General features: G+C 45.9%; 1 protein-coding gene and 1 long non-coding RNA gene across 2 annotated transcripts in view; one reads left to right on the plus strand and one right to left on the minus strand.

Annotated features, from left to right (window-relative positions):
- The window catches only part of LOC310632894, a 38,639-nt gene extending 14,082 nt beyond the window's left edge, over positions 1 to 24,557 (plus strand). Inside the window, exon 2 of the long non-coding RNA XR_014490935.1 lies at positions 24,424 to 24,557. This is a non-coding gene — a long non-coding RNA (uncharacterized lncRNA). The remainder of the gene's footprint in view (positions 1 to 24,423) is intronic.
- The window catches only part of BCAS3 (BCAS3 microtubule associated cell migration factor), a 467,769-nt gene that overhangs the window by 1,750 nt on the left and 440,277 nt on the right, over positions 1 to 25,742 (minus strand). The gene's annotated exons all lie outside the window — the stretch shown is intronic.

A 25,742-nucleotide genomic window follows, 5' to 3' on the forward strand; every position in this document is an offset into this window, starting at 1 on the left:
GTCAGGAAGTTTCTCCTTAATTCCAGATTGCTTCTCTCTTTGATCATTTTCCAACCATTGTTTCTTGTCCTTCCCTCTGGTGCTTTGGAGAATAAAGTGACCCCCCTCTTCTTTGTGGCAGCCCCTCAAATACTGGAAGACTGCTATCATGTCCCCCCTATTTCTTCTTTTCTCTAGACTAGCCAAACCCAAGTCCTGCAGCCGTTCTTCGTACGTTTTAGTCTCCAGGCCTTGGATCATCTTAGTTGCTCTTCTCTGAACTTTTTCCAAACTCTCAACATCTTTTATGTGATAAGGTGACCAAAATTGGCTGCAGTATTCCAAGTGTGGTCTTACTAGGGCTTTATAAAGCGGTACTAATATTTTGTGTGATCTATATATAAAATTAAAAAAACACAAATAATCACTAGACACAGACTCATCTGTTTCCTAATTCTCCTTGACACTCTAAACACAAACACACACACACACAAACTAACAAACAAACAAATAATTAAATAAATAGATAAATGCCGGGCTGACGTTTCCCCATTTCCCCCAACTTTAACCACTGTCCCATCTTAAGGTCCACCTCGGCAAATCAGCTTTTCGCACGATGTGCCAGGAATTTTCACAAATACCGGGTGACTTAAAACGATGGAATCCTTGGAGCCTCTTGAGGGCAGATTAACTAATGAAAAAAATGAAAAAAACGAAAAAAACAACAACCCCAAAGCTGTGAAATTGCTCTCCAATCTTCTTTTTTTTATTTCTCTTCCCCAGACACTTCGTTGTGTTTGCGACAACGAAGAACGAGGCAGTTTTCGCCAAGCCATCTGGCAGGCCCACAAGACTACGGGTGATGAAATTAATGGCCCGCACCATTTATGTAGGGCTTTCCGTTACAATCCACGAATCGGATTTGTCACACAATTACAAGAGAGGATTTGGACGCTCGGTTTTTCCCCCACACCCTCCCCCTCTTCCAATCTCTCAAAGTGCAGGACAAATGTGACAGATTTGTCACCTAAACCGTTTACGGGCTGTGTGTTTTGCACACACACATGGCTTGGGATTCAAGTCAACCTTGGCAAGAGGCACGTTCCGCACAGGGATGGCGTTTATCTAAGGACTCCATAATGCAGGCCTCATAATGAAAGCTGCCTGCATCGGGTCAGACTTCCTAGATCCTGATGGAGGTTATATATAAGTAGTCCTTGAGTCACGACAGTTCGGTTTAGTGACCGTTCAGAGTTACGGTCGCACTTAAAAAAGGGGGCTTATGACTCTTTTTCACACTTACAAACCATTGCAGCATCCCCATTTTGGGATCAATATTCAGATTCTTGGCAACTGGTGCCTGAGATGTCAGGGCTAGTACTGATGATGTTACCTAGTTGGGTCGTGAAACGTCTGCAAGAAAACCACCAAGCTCAGAGAGCACCAAGGACCCCACAGTCCTCCTCCTCCTCCCCCTAAAATCCCAGTCACTTCTAGCTGTCATGATGTTACCTAGTTGGGTCATGAAACATCTGCAGGAAAAAAAAACAAGCTCAGAGAGCACCAAGGACACCACACTCCTCCTTCTCCTCCTCTCCACAAACCCCATTCCCTTCTAGCCCTGATGATGTTACCTAGTTGGGTCATGAAATGTCTGCAAGAAAACCACCAAGCACAGAGAGCAGTAAGGACCGTTCAAAATGTCACAATTCCATCACACGGTACCCGTTGTGATTGGTGAGTAATTGAAGAAAGGCCTCTATTCCATCTTCAAAGATGATCCTTTGAACCAGATCTGGACCTACCATGTCAGGTGCCAAAAAGGTCGTCCTCGATTTACAACTGTTCATTCAGCAATCGTTACAACGACACTGAAAAAAATGACTTATGGCCGTTTTTCACACGACTGTTGCAGCTAGCTAGATACAGATAGAGATAGATAGATAGATAGATAGATAGATAGATAGATAGATAGATAGATAGATAGATAGATGATAGATAGATAGACAGACAGACAGAGAGATAGAGATAGATAGATAGATAGATAGATAGATAGATAGATAGATAGATAGATAGATAGATTGATAGATAGATAGATGATAGATAGATAGATGATAGATAGATAGATAGATAGATAGATAGATAGACAGAGAGATAGAGATATAGATAGATGATAGATAGATAGATAGACAGACAGACAGACAGACAGACAGACAGACAGATATTTGAACTAGATACAGATAGATAGATAGATAGATAGATAGATAGATAGATAGATAGATAGATAGATTGACAGATATCAATAGATAGATACATAGACAGACAGAGAGATATAGATAGATAGAAGATAGATAGATAGATAGATAGATAGATAGATAGATAGATAGATAGATGGATAGACAGATAGATAGATATTTGAACTATGACAGCATTTACATTTATAAACCTGCTTCCTTTGTCAGTTGTGAAGAATTGAGACCACACATTAAGTTCCAGTTATGGTGATTTATACAGGAGAATCTAGTCAACTAACCATCAATACTAAATTGGCCTAGAGAAGAGTTAACAGAATTCAAAGGGATTATATTTAGACTGTGACAACGTAATGATTCTAGGCTGATTGCTCTCTTGGCGCCAGCCCCAGGTTCTGCCTGCTCTTCTGCAAAAAAGTAGACAAGAGATCTGACTTTTCCCACCAACACTTTTTTTCAGAAAAAAAAAAATTGCTGGTGCTGTGCCAAATTGAACTTTCACTGCTGCCTTCCTTTCGTTTTGTGCATCAATGAGATGCACCGGGTTGTGAGAAACGGGCAAGATCTTCGAAACCACAGTAAAAAAAATAAAAATAAAACAAAAGATCACTCCTGCTGCACAGCCAATCTCCTTCCTCGAAGCAAAATGGGAAGCCAGTAAAGCTACCATGTTAAAAATTGATTTATTCTTCTTTAGTTTAAACTTCAAAGCCGGAAAGTTTTGTTTGTGTGTGTGTGTGTGTGTTTGTGTAAAAGGTGCTCGGACATGCCTCTCTAATTGATTCGTTTTACACCAACCAGGAAAGGATAACGGAGATTTGTGGAGCAGTTTCCCTTTCTCTCCAGCCTGCATATATCACTCATTTGCCCATCTTAATTCAATTAAAGAGAGTAAGGACAGTTTGACCGAGGATTGAACCATATTTTAAACGGAGGGCATTTCTATTTAAATCAGAATATGTCAACCACTGTTATTCTCCGCTAGGAAACTTCCGATCTGCAACTTTCACTCCCCAAGGTCAACGGAGGGTCACTGACCAGCCTCCCAAGCCTGGACCTCGACTTACAACCACAATGAAGGCCCAAAATTTCCCTTGCTAAGCAAAACAGTTGTTCAGTGAGTTGTGCCCCTTGTTTGCCGCAGTCGGTAAGTGAATCATGCAGTTGCTAAATGAATCCGGTTTCCCCATGGACTTTGCTTGTCAGAAAGTCACAAAAGGGGATCACATGACGCCCCCGTGGACACTGCAACCCTCGTAAATATGAATCAGCTGCCAAGCGTCCGAATTTTGATCACATGATCATGGGGATGCTGCAACGGTCGCAAGTGTGCAAACTGTTCCTAAGTCACTCCCTTCAGTGCTGTTGCAACTTAAGATGGTCACTAAATGAATGGTTGTAAGGTGAGGACTACCTCTGTACACTTGAAGGTCTACAGAAGCTTTCCTGAGCACCAGCCCTGAATTGTAGAAAAAATGTGTCAGGAAAACATGGACAAGGGGGGACAGGATAGCAGTCTTCCAATATCTCAGGGACTCAAGCTATTCTCCAAAGCCCCTGAAAGCCGGAGAAGAAGCAACGGATTGAAACTAACCAAGGAGAGAAGCAACCTGGAACTAAGGAGAAACTTCCTGACAGTGAGAACAATTACCCAGTGGAACAACCTGCCTCCAGAAGAACATATGCCTGGCTGAGGAATTCTGGGAGTTGAAGTCCACAGGTCATAAAAGGGGCCAAGTCTGAAGACCCCTGTTTTAAAACAAAACAAATCCAGGAGAACATCTAAATCTGGAAATCCACTTCAGATTATAGCACAGAACAAGGTGGCAACTTTAAGACGGGATGGAGTTCAACTCCCAGAATTCCCCAGCCAGCATGGCATGTTGTTGTTGTTGTTAGCTGCGAAGTCGTGTCTGACCCATCGCGACCCTATGGACAATGTTCCTCCAGGCCAGGGGTGTCAAACTCAATTTCATTGAGGGCCGCAACAGCATTGCGGTTGCCCTGGGGGGGGGGAAGGGGGGGCGTGGCCAGGGGGGGCGTGGCCAGCTCCACATCGTTGGCATCAAGGGTGCCTATGGGGGCCTGGGCAGGAGTAGGACAGATCTGAGGGTCTCTGGCAGAAGGAGGGTCTCTGGGCCAGGGCCAAGGCAGTGGGGGCCGTTCCCTCACTGTTGCCAGGATGGCTTCGCGGGCCACATGAAACCACTTCACGGGCTGGATCTGGCCCCCGGGCCTTGTGTTTGACATGTCTGCTCCAGGCCTTCCTGTCCTCTACCATCTTCTGGAATCCCTTTAAGCTCACGCCTCCTGCTTCAGTGACTCCGTCCAGCCACCTCATTCTCTGTCGTCCCCTTCTTCTATTGCCCTCAATCTTTCCCGGCATTAGGCTCTTCTCCAGTGAGTCCTTCCTTCCCATTAGGTGGCCAAAGGATTTGAGTTTCAACTTCAGGATCTGGCCTTCTAAAGAGCAGTCAGGGTTGATCTCCTCTAGGACTGACCGGTTTGATCGCCTTGCAGTCCAAGGGACTCGCAGGAGTCTTCTCCAGCACCAGAGTTCAAAGGCGTCAATTCTTTGGCGCTCAGCCTTTCTTACGGTCCAACTTTCACTGCCATACATTGCAACTGGGAAGACCACAGCCTTGACTAGACGCACTTTTGTTGACAGGGTGACGTCTCTGCTTTTTAGTGTGCTGTCTAGATTTGCCGTGGCTTTCCTCCCGAGGAGCAAGCGTCTTTTAATTTCTTGGCTACAGTCCCCATCTGGGGTGATCTTGGAGCCCAGGAAAATAAAATCTGTCACTACCTCCATGACATAGAACAGTGTTTCTCAACCTCGGCCACTTTAATTCCCCAGGCATGTTGGGAATTGAAGTCCACCCGTCTTTCAGTGAGCAAGGTTGGGAAACGCTGCCATGGAGTGCAATGTTTCCAACTGAAAACCTTCCTCCAGTTCCAAAGCACTCCAGACTGGCAGAGGATGATGACATTCGTGCGATTTTAGGAGCCATGATATCATTTGCCAAGTTTAAGGGTGTGAGTTTCTTCCCCTGGAAACGACATTTCGCTGCTGTGTTAGCGACACAACTTTCCTTTTAGCAAAAATCTCCAATGAGCAAGCAATTTGTGCCTCCCACACCGAAGCGCCTTCAAAACGATGCTCTATCATTATGAAGTTGTTTTGTCTCTCTGTGTGCCAGTGTGCTGTTGTGCCTCTGTGTGTGTGTGTGTGTGTGTGTGTGTATGTATGTGTGTGTGTACATGGCAATCTCTTGTGGCAGCAGCAAAACCACACTAGGTTGGTTTTTTTTCCCCTGTCCCCTTCAAAGCAAACCTCGCTGCTCTGGGCTGCATGCATTATCTCCCTTTTAATATTGCGTCCTTTTATCGCTTAGTAGCCCTGGTGAAATTCAAGGCAGTGAGTAGCCACCTGCACGGCTTCCACAGAGTAGGAAGTATCACATATGGCTGCCTCTTGGACCACAAAGCTTTGAGGTCCTTGGGGCTGTTGATCTTGGTTATTGGCTTGCAGGTGTTTTAGTACCCAACTAGGTAACATCATCAGTGCTACAAGAGAATAGGGATGGCAAAGAGGAGGAAGAGGAGGAGGAGGAGGAGGAAGACTGTGAGGTCCTTGGGGTCTCTGAGCTTGGTTGTTTTCTTGCAGATGTTTCATGAACCAACTAGGGATCATCATCAGTGCTACAAGAGAATAGGAGGAGGAGGAGCAGGAGCAGGAGGAGGAGGAAGACTGTGAGGTCCTTGGGGTCTCTGAGCTTGGTTGTTTTCTTGCAGATGTTTTATGAACCAACTAGGGATCATCATCAGTGCTACAAGAGAATAGGAGGAGGACGAGGAGGAGGAGGAGGAAGACTGTGAGGTCCTTGGGGTCTCTGAGCTTGCTTGTTTTCTAGTCTAGTCTATAGACTAGACTATAGACTAGACTAGACTAGACTAGACTATAGACTAGACTAACTAGACTATAGACTAGACTAGACTAGACTAGACTAGACTAGACTAGACTAGACTAGACTACAGACTAGACTAGTCCAGGCTAGATTATAGACTAGACTAGACTAAAGACAAGAAAATGTGAAGTGGAGTGGAGTGGAGTGGAGTGGAGCAGAGCAGAGAATAGAAAATATGGAATAGAAAGGAATGGAATGGAATGGAATGGAACAGAACAGAACAGAACAGATCAAGGGTCCCCAACCTGTGGTCCGTGGCCCACTACCGGGTCGTGGCCTACTGGCCACTGGGCTGTGAAACAGGCTGGCCAGTGCATGCATACGTGTGCGCGCACTCACCCCCACTTGTGCTAGCACTGCCACAGCTATGCAAATGGGGCACTGAGTGGCGAAAATGGGGTGCCACTGCCATGCAAACGGGGTGGTGCATGATGCGAAAAATGGGGCACCGCATGGCACGAAAATGAGGCACCGCATGGTGAAAACGGGGTGGTGCTAGCCAGTGTCACGCGGGCACTAGCACCGCCCCATTTGTGTCACTTGTGCTCAGAGCCCATTTGTGTGGGGGGGGGGCGCACGCATGCGTGCGTAAAATGCTTCCCCCTCCCTTTCCTGTGGTCCGCCAGAAAGGTTGGAGACCTCGGGAATAGATCATAGGTGCCTGGAGTGCAATCGCAAAACAACTGAAGCACCACTTGAAAACCATCGTCATTGACAAATTCGCCATCAGTCAATTGCAAACCATCGTCATTGACAAATTCGCTGTCAGTCAATTGCAAACAGTAGCTTTACAGCTGGCAGTTCTGCTATGATACCTTCAACACTGCGAAACATCAACAGCAAACACATCTCAACATCAGCATCTGCCTATCCTCGAACTCGCTAGGTGGATAAAACTGTCAAATCCAGTCTGAACATCTGGCTGATTGTGCAACAAGCCAGCATAAGAATAAGAATAGAATCATAGGGCTGGAAGGGACCTTGTGGAGGTCGTCTAGTCTAACCCTCTTTCTAATAGGAGACGTTATACCTTCACAGACATATGGTTGTCCACTCTTGAAAACCCAGTGATGGAGCCCCCAAAATTTCCAGAGGCAAACCGTTCCACTGATTAACCATTCTTACCATCCGGAAAGTCCTTATTGCCAGGCTGAATCTCCCTCTGTCCAGCTTACACCCAAAGAGGAGATGACAAAATTAATAAATTATTAAATTGGGCCACTCGAGAATCTGGAGCAAATAGATTGGCTTTCAACCCCAATTTTCATTCCATGTCTTCCCATCTGGTAGCATATAAAGATAGTCCTCGACTCACGACATTTCATTTAGTGACAGTTCCAAGTTGCCACAGCACAGAAAAAAGAAGTGACTTACGACCGTTTTTGATACAGCCATTGTAGCATCCCCGTGGTCACGTGATCAAAATTTAGAGGCTTGGCAACTGACATGTACTTAGGACAGTTGCAAGGGTCCCAGGATCCCCTTTTGTGACCTCCTGACGAGCAAAGTCAATGAAGAAGCCAGTTTCACTTAACAACCGTGTTATTAACTGAACAACTGCAGTGATTCAGTTAACCCAGGGGTCTTCTAACTTGGCCCTTTTAGGATTGGTAGACTTCAACTCCCAGAATTCCTCAGCCAGTATGCCTGTGAGTTTGGAAAAAAGATCACAGAAGAGGAACAAAGATGATCCAAGGCCTGAAGACTAAAACTTACGAAGAATGGCTGAGGAACTTGGGTCTGGCTAGTGAGTCTAAGGAAAAGAAGAAACAGGGGTGACATGGTAGCAGTATTCTGGTATTTGAGGGGCTGCCACAAAGAAGAAGGGGTCAAACTATTCTCCAAAGCAACAAAGGGCAGGACAAGAAACAACGGTTGGAAACTGACCAAAGAGAGAAGCAACCTGGAATTAAGGAGAAACTTCCTGACGCTGAGGACAATTGACCAGTGGAACAGCTTGCCTCCAGAGATTTTTAAGAAGAGATTGAACAACCACTTGTCTGAGATGGTTCTCCTGCTTGAATGGGAGGGTGGACTAGAAGACCTCCAAGGTCCCTTCTATTCTATTCTATTCTATTCTATTCTATTCTATTCTATTCTATTCTATTCTATTCTATTCTATTCTATTCTACCTCATTATTCTATTCTATTCTATTCTATTCTATTCTATTCTATTCTATTCTATTCTATTCTACCTCATTATTCTATTCTATTCTATTCTATTCTATTCTATTCTATTCTATTCTAGTCTAGTCTATTCTATTCTATTCTTTCATTATTCTATGTTCTATTCCATTGTATATTCTATTCTATTCTATTCTATTCTATTCTATTCTATTCTATTCTATTCTATTCTATTCTATTCTATTCTACCTCATTATTCTATTCTATTCTATTCTATTCTATTCTATTCTATTCTATTCTATTCTATTCTATTCTATTCTAGTCTAGTCTAGTCTAGTCTAGTCTAGTCTATTCTATTCTTTCATTATTCTATGTTCTATTCCATTGTATATTCTATTCTATTCTATTCTATTCTATTCTATTCTATTCTATTCTATTCTATTCTATTCTATTCTATTCTATTCTATTCTATTCTGTTCTATTTATACAAATTGTACTTCAGCAATCTGGAAGCACAGGGCTGGGGAAATGGTTCGTACCAATTCAAGCTGGAAGTATTACTTGGCCAGCGTATGAGCAGGACTCTTTAAATTCAGCTCAATATCAATTAAGTCTCTAGGGAAAGTAGAGCATTTATCTGGATAAATTGATTTAAGAATTCAAGGAGGAATGTTTTTAAAGGGGAGGTGGGTGGGAGGGTGGGGGGAACAGAAATGATGAAAGCAACTCAGCCTAGGCTTATCAAACACCCCACAGCTGTTTACGGCAGCACATTTTCCTTTGATTCATTACAGCATCTTTTTTTTTCTTTTTCTTTTTAAAAAATTTTTTTTAAAAAAACCCCCAAAGTCTCATTTTAAAACCCTAACTTAATCTGCAGAGGGGAAAAAAACACACCCATTTCCTACTTCTTCGTGTCCACTTTGGATAAAACGCAAGTCTCGTGGTTTACATTCAAATTAAAGGAAGCCATTCGCTAGCCAGGAAAGGATGGGCGAAGGTGGTGCATGCTATCACGTCTATTCTTATTCCCAGAAAACCATTAATGATGTGATTTAAAACGCCCCGACTAATACAGACATAATCTACGTCTTTAATTTCAACAATGAGGCATTTTCATTTCCAAGCGGTGGACTTGGGGAAGCTAAGCTGCTCAACGCATCTGTCTAGTTACGGTTATCTTAATTTTTGCCTTATTCTGCCCCCACCGCCACCCCTGCTTGAAAATGTGCTTTCTTGCCCTCCACTTATTTGATTAACCAAGCCCCAACCTTAATGCAGATCCTGGGCATGCAGGACCAAGTTGATTATTAATAAAAAAAAATCTTGGAATTAACACTTGGAATGCAAAGGTCCAGTTCTGGTCAAGCACAGCACAAAGAAGATGCTGGGACTCTAGAAAGAGTGCAGAGAAGAGCAACGAAGGTGATCAGGGCACCGGAGGCTAAAACATAGGAAGAACGGTCGAAAGAACTGGGTGTGTCTAGTCTAAGGAAGAGAAGGACTAGGGGTGACAGGATAGCAGGGTCCTAATATTTGAGGGGCTGCCACAATGAAGAGGGGTTCAACCTCAATTGTAGGATGAACAGTTGAGAGAGCTGGGAAGGTTGAAGAGAAGGACTAGGGGTGACATGACAATAGTTTTCCAACATACTATTGAGCCTGCAGAACCCTTCTCTCTCTCTCTCCTTCCTTCCTTCCTTCCTTCACCCTCTCCCTTTTTCTTTTTTCTTTCTTTCTTTCTCTCTTTTTCTTCCTTCTTTCTTTCTCTTCCTTCCTTCCTTCTTTCTTTCCTTTCCCTTCCTTTCTTTCTTTCTTTCTTTCTTTCTTTCTTTCTTTCTTTCTTTCTTTCTTCTTCCTTCCTTCCTTCCTTTGCCCTCTCCCTCCCTCTCTTTCTTCCTTTCTCTCTTTCTTTCTTCCTCCTTTCCTTTCCTTCCTTCCTTCTTTCCTTTCCTTTCCCTTCCCCTTCCTTCCTTCCTTCCTTCCCTTTCCCTTCCCTTCCCCTTCCTTCCTTCCTTCCCTTTCCTTCCCTCCCTCCCTCCCTCCCTCCCTTCCTTCCTTCCCTTTCCTTCCCTCCCTCCCTCCCTTCCTTCCTTCCCTTTCCTTTCCTTCCCTTCCCTTCCCCTTCCTTCCTTCCTTTCCTTTCCCTTCCCCTTCCTTCCTTCCTTCCTTCCTTCCTTCCCTTCCCTTTCCTTACCCTTCCTTCCTTCCTTCCTTTCCTTTCCCTTCCCCTTCCTTCCTTCCTTCCTTCCTTCCTTCCCTTCCCTTCCCCTTCCTTCCTTCCTTCCTTTCCTTTCCCTTCCCCTTCCTTCCTTCCTTCCTTCCTTCCTTCCTTCCCTTCCCTTCCTTTCCCTTTCCTTACCCTTCCTTCCTTCCTTCCTTCCTTCCTTCCCTTTCCCTTCCTTCCTTCCTTCCTTCCTTCCTTCCTTCCTTCCTTCCCTTCCCTTCCCTTTCCTTACCCTTCCTTCCTTCCTTCCTTCCTTCCTTTCCTTTCCCTTCCTTCCTTCCCTTCCCTTTCCTTACCCTTCCTTCCTTCCTTCCTTCCATCCTTCCCTTCCCTTCCCCTTCCTTCCTTCCTTCCTTCCTTCCTTCCCTTCCCTTTCCTTACCCTTCCTTCCTTCCTTCCTTCCTTCCTTCCTTCCTTCCTTCCTTTCCTTTCCTTTCCTTTCCTTTCCCTTCCCCTTCCTTCCTTCCTTCCTTCCCTTCCCTTCCCTTCCCCTTCCTTCCTTCCTTCCTTCCTTCCTTTCCTTTCCCTTCCCCTTCCTTCCTTCGCTTCCCTTCCCCTTCCTTCCTTCCTTCCTTCCTTCCTTTCCTTTCCCTTCCCCTTCCTTCCTTCCTTCCTTCCTTCCTTCCTTCCTTCCTTCCCTTCCCTTCCTTTCCCTTTCCTTACCCTTCCTTCCTTCCTTCCTTCCTTCCTTCCTTCCCTTTCCCTTCCTTCCTTCCTTCCTTCCTTCCTTCCTTCCTTCCCTTCCCTTCCCTTTCCTTACCCTTCCTTCCTTCCTTCCTTCCTTTCCTTTCCCTTCCTTCCTTCCTTCCTTCCTTCCCTTCCCTTCCCTTTCCTTACCCTTCCTTCCTTCCTTCCTTCCCTTCCCTTCCCTTCCCCTTCCTTCCTTCCTTCCTTCCTTCCCTTCCCTTCCCTTTCCTTACCCTTCCTTCCTTCCTTCCTTCCTTCCTTTCCTTTCCTTTCCTTTCCTTTCCCTTCCCCTTCCTTCCTTCCTTCCTTCCTTCCTTCCTTCCTTCCCTTCCCTTCCCTTCCCCTTCCTTCCTTCCTTCCTTCCTTCCTTCCTTCCTTCCTTCCTTCCTTCCTTTCCTTTCCCTTCCCCTTCCTTCCTTCCTTCCTTCCTTCCTTCCTTCCTTCCTTCCTTCCTTCCTTCCCTTTCCTTCCCTTCCCTTCCCTTCCCTTCCCTTCCCTTCCCTTCCCTTCCCTTTCCTTACCCTTCCTTCCTTCCTTCCGGACGACTTCCAAATAACCTTTCTTGCTCTTCTCTGCATTCCTTCTAGTGTCTCAGCATCTTTTTAGTATCGTGGTGACGTTTAATGTTTTGTACCTTTGTCTCATGATGTTTGTAAACTGCCCAGAGTTGCTTGAGAGTGATACGGGCAGCAGACAAATTTAATACATAAGTACAGGTAGTCCTTGACTTACAACTATTCATTTAGTGATGACTCAGAGGCACAACTGCACTGAAAAAAGTGACTTAGGACCGTTTTTCACACTTACAACAACCATTGCAGCTTCCCCACGGTCACGTGATAAAAATTCAGACGCTTGGCAACTGACTCATATTTGCGACGGTCGCTGTGTCCCAGGGGTCACGTGATCCCCCTTTTTGCGACCTCCTGAGAAGCCAAGACAATGGGGGGAAGCCGGATTCCCTTAACAACCGCGTTACTGACTTAACGACAGCAAGTGATTCCCTGTGGCAAACAGTCTCGTTTAGCAACAAAAATGTTGGGCTCAACCGTGGCCGTAAGTCGAGGACCACCTGTATGCGTGCAAACGAACCGCGTAGATGCCAAGCTGGCAAATCGACAACCTTCGCCGGTTTTGTCCAGTACGGCCTGCTCCACGCTTCTCCAATCTCGCTTAAATGGGTTTGGATTGAATTTTTCGCCCACGTGTTTCTTTCCCGACAATGAAAGCTTCCGAGAGAGAACGGCATCCAAAGTTTGCCAGCTTGACATTATTTGGGAAACATGGCATTACTACAGAACGAAAAGTACACCTTGGCCTGTCTCAGGCGACTAGAATCCCCGCTCTCAGCCCATCCGACTGACGCAGGGTGGATCGATAAAGAAAGTGAAGTCATGCTGATCTGTTGCAATGAAGAGATGGGGCAATTCTGAAATGCAATTAGCGGGCTGTGATCTGACAGCCCAGATGTGGCTGTTAGGCTAGGTGAGCTTTCCTTTTCAGAGTAACAGAGCTGGAAAGGGGCCTTGGAGGTCTTCTAGTCCAACCCCCTGCTCAGGCAGGAGACCCTATAGGACTATTTCAGACAAACGGCTGTCCAATTCTTTTCTTAAAAACCTTCAGTGTTGGAGCACCCACAACTTCTGGAGGGAAGCCGTTCCACTGGTTAGAATAGAGTAGAGCTGGAAAGGGACCTTGGAGGTCTTCTAGTCCAGCCCCCTGCTCAGGCAGGAAAACCTATACCATTTCAGAAAAAGTGGTGGTTCAATCTCTTCTTAAAAACCTCCAGTGTTGGAGCATCCACAGCTTCTAGAGGGTTAATCTAGAATCTAGTTCCACGGCTTAATTGTTCTCACCGTCCGGAAATTCCTCCTTAGTTCTAGGTTGCTTCTCTCCTTGGTTAGTTTCCATCCGTTGCTTCTTCTCCTGCCTTCGGGCGCTTTGGAGAATAGCTTGACTCCCTCTTCTTTGGGGCAGCCCCTGAGATATTGGAACACTGCTGTCATGTTCCCCGCTCGTCCTTCTCTTCATTAGACTATTAAAAAGGTAAAGGTAAAGGTTCCCCCGCACATGCGTGCTAGTCGTTTCCGACTGTAAGGACCGGTGCTCATCTCCGTTTCAAAGCCGAAGAGCCAGCGCTTGTCCGAGGACGTCTCCGTGGTCATGTGGCTGGCATGACTAGACGCCAAAGGCGCACGGAACGCTGTTACCTTCCCACCGGAGTGGTCCCTATTTTTCTACTTGCATTTTTACGTGCTTTCGAACTGCTAGGTTGGCAGAAGCTGGGACGAGTAATAGGCGCTCACTCTGTTACACGGCACTCGGGATTCGACCCGCCAAACTGCCGACCTTCTGATCGACAAGCTCAGCGTCCTAACCCACTGAGCCACCGCGTCCCTCATTAGACTACTAGACATACCCAATTCAAGCCACCGTTCCTTATACGTTTTAGCCTCCAGTCCCCTGATAATCTTTGTTGCTCTTCTCTGCACTCTTTCTGGAGTCTCAGCATCTTTTTTACATCATGGGGACCAAAACTGGGTGCCGTATTCCAAGTACGGTCTTGAGGAAGGGAAGTTGCATTAAAGAAAATTCTTAAGAGAGAGAAAGGAAGCGTAGAAAAAGTGTAGAAAAAATATGATTACTTTTGACATGAAAGGGCGCCTCAAAAAAACCAACTTGGTCATATCGCCCAGCGCAAATTCCCAGGCACACGGCGACCGTCATGAACACAGTACACGCCAGGCGTCTGAATTTTGATAATGTGACATGGGGATGCCGTAACGATTTTAAGTGTGAAAATTGTTCTGAAGCATTTTTTCCCCAGTGCTGTGGTAACTTGAAAGGGTCATGAAACAAACGGTTATAAGTCAAGGACTACCTGAATAAAAAGACTCCTGCCCTGGGCTGGGGGTTGGACTAGAAGACCTCGGAGGTCCCTTCCCATCCTTTGATTCTATGATCCTATGACCAGCAGGAATGTCAAAACTCTTTAGAATCGTTCGATATTAGGGATCCTGCGTGCTTTCTAAGCCTGGTTGTTTCCTTGCGGGCGTTTCATCACCCAATTAGGTTACATCATCACTGCACTCATTGTGTTATAGCACTGATGATGCTACCTAGTTGGGTCATGAAATGTCCGCAAGAAAACCACCCAGCTCAGAGAGCACCAATGACCCCACAGTTGTCACCCTCCTCCTCCTCCTCCTCCTCCTCCTCCTCCTCCTCCTCCTCCTCCTCCTCCTCCTCCTCCTCCTCCTCTCCGCAAACCCCTCTCCCTTCTAGCACTGATGATGTTCCCTCATTGGGTCATGAAACATCTGCAAGAAGCCATCAAGCTCAGAGAGCACCAAGGACCCAACAGTTGTCACCCTCCTCCTCCTCCTCCTCCTCCTCCACCACCTCCTCCTCGCCCTCCCTTCTAGCACTGATGATGTTACCTAGTTGGGTCATGAAACGTCTGCAAGAAAACAACCAAGCTCAGAGAGCACCAAGGACCCCACAGTCATCCTCCTCCTCCTCCTCCTCTCTGCAAACCCCACTCCCTCCCAGCACTGATGATGCTACCTAGTTGGGTCATAAAACGTCGGCAAGAAAACCACCAAGCTCAGAGAGCACCAAGGACCCTCAGTCCTCCTCCTCCTCTCTGCAAATCCCACACCCCCTTCTAGCCCTGATGATGTTACCTAGTTGGGTCGTGAAACGTCCGCAAGAAAACAACCAAGCTCAGAGAGCACCAAGGACCCCACATTCTTCTTCCTCTTCTTCTTCCTCTTCTTTTTCTCTTCCCCCTATTCTTCTTCTTCTTCCTCCTCACCCCCTTCCCTTCCAGCACTGATGATGTTACCTAGCTGGGTCATGAAACGTCCGCAAGAAAACCACCAAGCTCAGAGAACCCTAAGGACCCCACAGTCTTCTTCCTCTTCTTCTTCCTCCTCTTCTTCTCTTCCCCCTATTCTTCTTCTTCTTCCTCCTCACCCCCTTCCCTTCCAGCACTGATGATGTTACCTAGCTGGGTCATGAAACGTCTGCAAGAAAACAACCCAGCTCAGAGAGCACCAAGGACCCAACAGTAATCCTCCTCCTCCTCCTCCTCCTCCTCTCTCCCAGCACTGATGATGCTACCTAGTTGGGTCATAAAACGTCGGCAAGAAAACCACCAAGAAATCCCTCATTTCAACTCTTCAGTTACAATTTTTTTAATTGGTCCTTTATATTAGGCGAGAAAGAGAGACATTGAGACAGAAGAAGATTTCCCAAAGGCAGAGGATATTTTCCTGTGTAATTTTCAAGGGCAGTGTGGTGGTGGTGGTGGTGGGGAATGCAAGGCAGCAATCAATCAATCAAGGCCTGGGACCAACTTGTGGGAGTTTTTCCTGCAGGGCTGAAAAAGATTTATCTCTCTCTCTCTCTCTCTTCCCCATCTAGAGGAGGAGCGATGAGGGAGTGCCCGAGAAGGCCAGGCTGATGATACCTAGATACATATTAATCCACCCATTATGTTCCTGGGGTATTCTAAGCCAGCCCCCTCCTGCATTCCACCCTCTCTACATTTGGTAATTTAATTAAGGTGGCAGCTTAAAGATCAGGCCGGCAGATTAGAGGCCGCTGACTTGCTTGAGAGATCAAGAAAGCAAATTGATAAACGCCGGAGCAAAGGTGGGCTGTGTGAGAAGACAGAAAGGGAGGAGGATGCCCTACCCATGGGGGAGTGGGGGGGGCTCTGAATGAGTGATCAAGGTCAGCTCCGGTTCATTAAAATCTTTGGGGAGCCTGGCTCATTATGAACAGTGCTGCTCCGCTGGCTTTGCTTGCTTGGAAGATGCATCTTCGCTGAGGTCTGCAAGGAAAGAGTGGGACTGGGAGTGCTAATCGTTTCTGAGATGGGGAGAGGGAAGGTATAGGCAGTCCGCATCTTACCACTGCAATTGAGCCAATTTCCGTTGATAAGCAAGGCAGTTGGTATAGGGTTTCCTGCCCGAGCAGGGGGTTGGACTAGAAGACCTCCGAGGTCCCTTCCAACCCTGTCATTCTAATTCTATTCTATTCTGTTCTGTTCTGTTCTGTTCTGTTCTAAACTATGCTACACTACTCAATTCTATTCTACGCTATTCTACGTTATGCTACGCTACTCTGCTCTATGCTTTTCTACTCTACTCCTATTCTACTCTACTCTACTCTAAGCTATGCTACACTACTCTACTCTATGCTAAGCTAGTCTATTCTCTTCTACTATATTCTCTTCTCTTCTCTTCTCTTCTCTTCTCTTCTCTTCTCTTCTCTTCTACTCTACTCTACTCTAGTCTAAGCTATGCTACCCTTACTCTACTCTTCCCTTTTCTATTCTATTCTATTCTTTCATTATTCTATTCTATTCTATTCTATTCTATTCTATTCTATTCTATTCTATTCTATTCTATTCTATTCTATTCTATTCTATTCTATTCTATTCTATTCTATTCTATTCTATTCTATTCTATTCTATTCTATTCTATTCTATTCTATCCTATTCTATCCTATCCTATCCTATCCTACTCTGCTCTATTCTATTCAGTATGAACCCATTGCCAAACGTCTGAATTTTGATCACATGATCGTGGGGATGCCGCAAAAGTCGTAACTGTGAAAAATGATCGTGAGTCACTTTTTGTTCAGTGCCGTTGTGACTTTGAAACAGTCGCTAAATGAACTGTTGTTACTTGCAACCAAAGCTCGTAAAATGGGGCGAAATTCATGTAACAAATGTCTCACTTGACAACAGACATGCCGTTGGTCTGTCGAGCACCCTCCGTAGGTCTGAACCCAACAGACATCCCAGGTAAGACTCTGGGCAAGCCCAGGGCTCCGGGTTTAAAATTCTGCCTTTGCCAGCCGAGCTATTCCTCTTTTATGTAGCGAAAGCCGCGGTCCAGGAAAACCCTTTTGGATAATGTTTAACACGTCTCCATCGATCGCGTCCATCACAAATTCATGAGACGAGGCAGAGAGCAAGGAGTCTGGCAGGACGCCCAAACTGTTCCGCACTGCTTAAAGAGAACGATTCGGTCTTTAAAGGTCTAATTGGAGCCTCTGATCTCCTTTTATTAAAGCCCGGGTCTTCTTGCACAAATCTGCAAAACATCGTCGGCAAGGATACATCTCCAGGATTTGAAGGACTCCAGCGTTACAGAAAGCCAGGATCGGAGGGAAAGAATCCCGGCGTCGGTTTATCGAATTCCGTAGGAATGATGCTCAAACGGAGAAGTGTGAGCATTGGGTTACTTTTGCAGATCAAAATATGTGAATCGGTCCAGGCCAGCAGCTGGCCTCCTCAATTTACCAGTCCCCTCTGCCAGCTGCCTAAGCACATCAGAAGCGGTAAAAAGGCATAGAAAACAGGCACCCTAACCTTTCCACCGTCCCATCGGCTCAATGTCACGAAAATGTAATCAGTGGAAAAGTTTTGAGTCATAAAACTTGGATCAAGGAGTGGAGACGTCTTTACAGCTTCGTCTTTCATCGGCTCCAATTTTTTCCGTAAAATTTTATTAGCCCGAGTTGAATATTTCTCCTTTTCCTACTGGACATTTTCCGAAAAACCAAAATCCCCCTTTTTAAAGTTTTAAGTTTAAAGTGCTAGAATGGCTCGAGTACAGGTAGTCCCTGACATACGACCGCAATTCAGTCCAACCTTTCTGTTGCTAAGCGAGACAGCTGTTCAGTGAGCATTTTGCGACCTTTCTTGCCACCGTTGTTAAGTGAATCACCGCAGCTGTTGAGTTGGTAACACGGTGGTTAAGTGAATCTGCCTTCCCCTTTGACTGTGCTTGTCAGAAAGGGCGCAAAAGGAGATCGCGTGACCCCCGGGACAGCGCAACCCGTCATAAATACGAGTCAGTTGCCAAGCGTCTGAATTTTGATCCCATGACCCTGGGGATGCTGCAACGGTCGTAAGTGTGAAAAACGGTCATAAGTCGCTTTTTTCAGTCAGTGCCAGTGTAGCTTTTGAATGGTCGCTAAATGAACTATTGAAGGTCCTTGTGGGAAATCCACAAACGGCTATCGCTAATATTATAAAATGCGCGAGAATTCAGCTTTCAAGCCACTGCTACTCCCGTTTCAAATTGTTTGTTGACTTGAGGTCAGCCAGACAGCTGTTGTGCAGGCAAAAAGGGACACTTCTCTGAATTATTACAATCTGTGGGGTTCTCTCTGAGCTTGCTTGTTTTCTTGCAGAGGTTTCATGACCCAGCAAGGTAACATCATCTGTTCTAGAAGGCAGTGGGGTTATCTCTCTGTTTATATAGACATAACAGCCTAATCAAGGAATCACCAAAGACAGTCCTAGCAACACCCACAGGACGAAATCACTAATTCCCATAACACCCTTAACCCAGTCAATCACTAATCCGATGAGATTGCCTTGCGATTCTGAGATTGTATAAGAAGTTGTAAATTTGGGAATGTGGACTCACTTCTTATTTCTCCAAGAAGTGCCTGGTATCCCATGAGTCTGTGAGCATTAGAAAGGAAAGGTATGGTATGGTATGGTATGGTATGGTGTGGTGTGGTGTGGTGTGGTGTGGTGTGGTGTGGTGTGGTGTGGAATGGAATGGAGTGGAATGGAATGGAACGGAGCGTTAACGGAATAATGATAGAATGGAATGGAATGGAATGGAATGGAATAGAATAGAATAGAATAGAATAGAATAGAATAGAATAGAATAGAATAGAATAGAATAGAATAGAATAGAATAGAATAGAATAGAATAGAATAGAATAGAATAGAATAGAATAGAATAGAATAATGAAAGAACAGAACAGAACAGAACAGAATAGAATAATGAAAGAACAGAACAGAATAGAATAGAATAGAATAGAATAATGAAAGAATAGAACAGAACAGAATAGAATAATGAAAAAATAGAATAGAATAAAATAGAATAATGAAAGAGAATAGAATAATGAAAGAATAGAACAGAATAATGAAAGAATAGAATAGAATAGAATAGAATAGAATAGAATAGAATAGAATAGAATAGAATAGAATAGAATAGAATAGAATAGAATAGAATAGAATGACAGAGTTGGAAGGGACCTTGGAGGTCATCTAGTCCAACCCCCTGCTCAGGCAGGAAGCCCTATACCATTTCAGACAAATGGCTGTCCAGTCTCTTCTTAAAAACTTCCAGTGTTGGGGCATTCACCACTTCTGGAGGCAGGTTGTTCCACTGGTTAATTGTTCTCAGTTTCAGGAAACTTCTCCTTAGTTCCAGGTTGCTTCTCTCCATCCATTGCTTCTCATTCTGCATTCAGATGCTTTGGGGAATAGGTTGCCCCCCTTCTTCTCCACGACAGCACCTCAAATATTGGAAGACTTGCTATCATGTCCCCCCTCGTCCTTCTCTTCATTAAACTAGACATTCCCAATTCCAGCAACCGTTCCTTATATGTTTTAGCCTCCGGTCGCCTGATCCTCTTTGTGGATCTTCTCTGCACTCTTTCTAGAGTCTCAACACTTTTTTATATCATGGTGACCAAAACTGGATGCCATATTCCAAGAAGGATGAAGCCTTCCTCATTAACCAAGCAAGCAAGCAACAGCTGATGGGTCTCAGGTGCTGCACTCAAGTACATTTTGGAGAACCAAGTTTGGTGATGTCAGAAGCAATGAATTCTGCAATACGGAGGCTTTCCTTTGCAGCCGCTCTTTCTCTCCATCTCGTTTCCTTGGGGGACTGAGTACAGGGCAACGAGTTGGTTGACAGGGCTCAGATATCCCACGAGTGGATAGTTGAAATTAGTTTAATGCCGTGCCTGAACGGGTCAACACTGGGTTAAATTTACCCCTTGGGAGTTAGTCGGTCGACTCACAACACGCTAACCTCTCCCTGACCTAACTAAGCGTGTTGTGGGAAGCAGACAACGAAAGTACCTGTGCATTTATAATTACCTGGCGACATGCTTTGGCATCTCCAGAGGCTTCACCTGCCCCGGGTCTAACTCCAAAAGCCAGGGGACATTCCAAGAAAAGAGCAGAAAGCCCCTTTTGACGACAGACAGGGATGTTCAATAAATCACTCTGGGTAAATTAAATCTGTTTGTGAGAATTATAATTATAGAATACAGGTAGGTGGTCCTCAACTTACAAGAGTTTGTTGACTGGCGGTTTGAAGTTACAAGGGCGCTGAAAAAAGTGACTTAGGACCGTTTTTCACACTTAACGACCGTTGTAGCATCCCCCACTGTCACATGATCAAAATTCTGACACTGGGCAACTGACTCGTATTTATGACGGTTGCAGCACCCCGGGGTCACGTGATTCCCCCCCCCTTTGCGATCTTCCGACAAGCAAAGTCAAGGGGGAAGCCAGATTCGTTTAACAACCCTGTTGCTAAGTGAACAACTGCAGTGATACACTTAACAACTACGGCAAGAGCCAGGCCGTCGTAAAATGAGGCAGAACAATGGCTGTCTCGCTTAGCCACAGAAACGTTGTGCTCAATTGTGGTCATAAGTCAAGAGGTACCTGTACAATGTCGCTAAGAGAATGACTTGTGAGCAGTCCTCACACTTATGACCACGTCCTGTGATTAAAGTTTGGACGCTTGGCAACTTGCTCCTATTTATGACAATTGTAGCATCCTGGGGGGGGGTGTGTCACGCGATCCCCTTTTGTGACCTTCTGACAAGCAAAGTGAATGGGGAAGCCAGATTCAATTGATAACCGCAGTGATTCACTTAACAACGAGGAGGAGGAGAAGGAGGGGGAGGGGAGGAGAGGAAGGGGAAGGAGGAGGAGAAGGAGGAGAGGAAGGAGGAGAAGGAGGAGGGGAAGGAGGAAGAGGAGGAGGGGAAGGAGGAGGAGGTTTCGTGTGAATAAACTGCAGCATCCCCAGCACCATATGGAGTTGCATCAAAGGCCACCGATAAATCAAGTGAGGTTTACCATGAGGACATGTGGGACCCGACATGGTGTGAACTCAGTCATAAGCCAGCTAGTTAATAATTGAATAAAATGCATTTTCAAACTGCAGACACTGGGATTCCCGCCCTCCCCCCCCCGCCCTCCCCCCCCCCGCCACAAGGTTTTAGGGGAAAATATGCAAGATGGTGGAAGAGCAGTCGAAGTCCTTAGGGGTACAGAATAACAGAGTTGGAAGGAACCACGGAGGTCATCTAGTCCAACCCCCTGCTCAGGCAGGAAACCCTATACCATTTCAGGCAAATGGCTGTCCAGTCTCTTCTTAAAAACCTCCAGTGTTGGAGCATTCGCAGCTTCTGCAGGCAGGTTGTTCCACTGGTGAATTGTTCCCACTTGTCTGGAAATTCCTCCTTAGTTCTAAGTTGCTTCTCTCCTTGGTTACTTTCCATCCGTGGCTTCTTGTCCTGCCTTCAGGCACTTTGGAGAACAGCTTGACTCCCTCTTCTTCGGGGCAGCCCCTGAGAGATTGGAAGACTGCCATCCTGTCCCCCCTCGCCTTTCTCTTCATCAAACCAGACATACCCAATTCCAGCAACCGTTCCTTATATATTTTAGCCTCCGGTCCCCTGATCATCTTTGTTGCTCTACTCTGTACTCTTTCCAGAGTCTCAATATCTTTTTTTTTTAATCCCATTTATATCCCGCCCTTCTCCGAAGACTCAGGGCGGCTTACAATCTAAGAAGCACAAATCAATGTGCTTAGCAATAGCACTTATATTGTGGTGGCCAAAACTGGATGCAGGATTCCAAGTCCGGCCTTACCAGAGCAGCCAAAAGAAGTATTCGCACTGCACGTGACCTTGATGCGATCGCTTTGTTGATGCAGCCTGGTCACAAACCAGCTGTACTTTAATCGTTCGATAAAATGCATTTTCAAACTTCAGACTTTGGGGGGTTGTTTCCCCTGGAGGGGGGTGGAAATGCGCAAGCCTAAGGAAGAGCAGTCACACCCATTCCGCGAAAGGGCTGCCACCTTCAGTTCGTCTTTTGGAGGCAACGGATGCCTTCGCTGGGATTGACTTCTGCAAGCCAGGAACAGCTGACGGGCGGAACTGGTGACCCACCAAAGCCTGGGAACTGAACGGCCACCATTGTCTAATCACCAAAAAGGGGATTAGACAAATCCAGGGAGCCAAAGGGCCACCAATGGCCGCCAGCGAGAATGGCAATATATCACCTCCAGACGCAGGAGACCTCTCACTGACCAGGTGCCAGGGAACATGAGCGCGGCGTCTTGCTTGCGAGTTTCCCAGGGGCATTTTGTGGTCAGCTGCCATGGGAAGCAGCAAAGTGGAACTGGATATAGGCCTTCGCCTTGATCCGGCACGGCTGAGGTTTTCCTTTTGCAGTTAATTATTTTGCAGTAGAGATGATCCCAGAGCGGGGTGTGTGTGTGTCTGTGTCTGTGTGTGTGTGTGTGTGTGTTCTTGGTGCTGTCTGAGCTGGGTTGTTTTCTGGCAGACGTTTCACAACCCAACTAGGGAACATCATCAGGGCTAGAAGGGAGCAGGGGTGTGTGTGTGTGCTTCCTGTTTATATACAGTGGCAACAGTAAGCAACAGTAATCAAGGGTTACTACCAAGAAGGAAACATCACTCCCACAAATGTTAACAGGGTAAGTGATGATCTATAAAATAAATAAAGAGCAAAGCCCAGTCTCTCCCAGCACTGATGATGTTCCCTAGTTGGATTGTGAAAATGGCTGCAAGAAAACAACCCAGATCAGAGAGCAACAGGGACCCCACAATTCTCCTCCTCCTCCCCTTTGCACGCCCCACTCCCTTCTAGCACTGATGAGGTTAGCTAGTTGGGTCAAGAAATGTCTGCAAAGAAAAAGAATCAAGCTCAGAGGCTCCACAATTAGTGTTGGTTTGATCCTATTGATCCTCCTCCTCCTCCTCCACCTCCTCCTCCTCCAATCCCTCTCCCTTCTAAGCACTGATGATGTTACCTAGTTGGGTCATGAAACACCAGCAAGAAAATCAAGTTCAGAGAGCAACAAGGAGCCCACAGTCCTCCTCGCACACCCCACTCCCTTCTAGCAGTGCTGACGCTACCTAGATGGGTCTTGAAACGTCTGCAGGAAAACCACCAAGCTCAGAGAGCACCAAGGACCCCACAGTCGTCACCCTCCTCCTCCTCCTCCTCCCACTCCCTCCCAGCACTGATGACGTTACCTAGCTGGGTCTTGAAATGTCTGCAAGAAAACCACCCAGCTCAGAGAGCACCAAGGACCCCACAGTCATCACCCTCCTCCTCCTCCTCTTCCTCCTCCTCCTCCTCCTCCTCCCACTCCCTCCCAGCACTGATGACGTTACCTAGCTGGGTCTTGAAACGTCTGCAAGAAAACCACCCAGCTCAGAGAGCACCGAGGACTCCACAGTCCTCCTCCTCTGAGATGGATTGGAAAGACTCTTTGGGGAAAGAGCCCAGAAGGAGACAGAGCCTCGAAGCAGCTCCTCAAAGCGAGGCACAGAACTTGGGGCAGCTGACGAAACTGCCGAGACAACCACGACGGCTACAAAACCAGAGTATTTGAGCTGGCAGCTCATTATGAATTCAAGGCTCCGTAGTTGCAGGAGGTGGCGATATCGATTTAGAGCCCAGTTTGTCAAAAGCCGGCTGGCTGGGGAACGCTGGGAGTTGAGGTCCACACATCTTAAAGCGGCTGAGATTACGAAACAAGTCTGCCTGGCTGAGGAATTCTGGGACTTGAAGTCCACAAGTCACAAAAGGGCCAAGTTCGAAGGCCCCTGGCATAGGGCCTCCTGCCTGAGCAAGGGGTTGGACTAGAAGACCTCCAAGGTCCCTTCCAACTCTGTTATTCCCTTAGTAACAAGCCAAGTCAAAGGGGGAAGCCGCGTACAAATAACGACCGCAAGGTTTGCTTTGACAGCTGCACTGATTCACTTCAGAACGGTGGCAAAAGAGGTTGCAAAACCGGGCCTGGCTCATGGGGCCATGTAAAGTCTTGCCTCCATTGGCGCCGTAAGTCAAGGACTCTTGGCGATTTAAATATCCGAACAGGGGACAATCGCAGTCCTGTTGGCGTGTTTTAACTGCACACACCACCCCCCACCCACCCCCGCCTGGTTCCTCGGTCAATTTGGTTTAGAGGGGATCCGTTGCAAATGGGGGGGGGGGGAGAAATACCCCCACTGGGTGCCAAAAGTGAGAGGAAAAAAGAAAGAAAGAAAGAAAGAAAGAAAGAAAGAAAGAAAGAAAGAAAGAAAGAAAGAAAGAAAAGAAATTATTGATGGTGGAGAGAGAAAGAAAGAAAGAAAGAAAGAAAGAAAGAAAGAAAGAAAGAAAGAAAGAAAGAAAGAAAGAAAGAAAGAAAGAAAGAAAGAAAGAAAAGAAATTATTGATGGTGGAGAGAGAAAGAAAGAAAGAAAGAAAGAAAGAAAGAAAGAAAGAAAGAAAGGAAGAAAGAAAGAAAGAAGAAATTATTGATGGTGGAGAGAGAAAGAAAGAAAGAAAGAAAGAAAGAAAGAAGAAATTATTGATGGTGGAGAGAGAGAGAAGAAAGAAAGAAAGAAAGAAAGAAAGAAAGAAAGAAAGAAAGAAAGAAAAGAAAAGAAATTATTGATGGTGGAGAGAGAAAGAAAGAAAGAAAGAAAGAAAGAAAGAAAGAAAGAAAGAAAGAAAGAAAGAAAGAAAGAAATGAAATTATTGATGGTGGAGAGAGAAAGAAAGAAAGAAAGAAAGAAAGAAAGAAAGAAAGAAAGAAAGAAAGAAAGAAAGAAAGAAATTATTGATGGTGGAGAGAGAAAGAAAGAAAGAAAGAAAGAAAGAAAGAAAGAGAGAAAAGAAAGAAAGAAAGAAAGAAAGAAAGAAAGAAAGAAAGAAAGAAAGAAAAGAAATTATTGACGGTGGAGAGAGAAAGAAAGAAAGAAAGAAAGAAAGAAAGAAAGAAAGAAAGAAAGAAAGAAAGAAAGAAAGAAAGAAAGAAAGAAAGGGGTTTTTTCCTGCCAGCGAAGGCGAAGGCCAGAGAGGGAAGCAGCGCAATTGAAAGAGGAGTAATCTAGGCAAACGGGATGAGCTGGAGAAGGAGAAACACGCTCGGTCGGTCGGTCGGTCGGTCGGTCACCGATAATACTTTCCATTCCGTGGCCCTTTTTTTTTGCAGCCTGCTGATTCATACGGTTGCCGGGCCCGGCGGCGCCCTGCTGGCGAGCCCCCCTCCGCTGAAATCAAATCCACTCTCCTTGGTTATAAATTATAATGCTCCATAAACAACACTCCCAGTGGGGAAGGGGGGGGGTGAGAGAGAGAGGAAGAGGCAGAGAGATGGGGGGGGGGGATGCTCAGCTCTTCTCAGCAAAGAGGGCCCAGTTGCCTGTCCCAAAAGCATTCGGCCCCTAATTTATGGACTGTTTGATGTTTCGGGAAGAGAAGAAGAGCCAAGGAGAAGCTGGGATTGCGGGGGGGGGGGGGGGAAGGGAGGAGGATAGGGGGAGGGAAGAGGAGGAAGGGGAAAGAGGAGGAGGAGGAGGAAGGAAGAAGAGGAGGAAGGTGAGGAGGAGAGAAAGGGGGGAGGA

The sequence above is a fragment of the Vipera ursinii genome (assembly GCF_947247035.1).
Source record: "Vipera ursinii genome assembly, chromosome: 1".
Lineage (NCBI taxonomy): Eukaryota > Metazoa > Chordata > Lepidosauria > Squamata > Viperidae > Vipera > Vipera ursinii.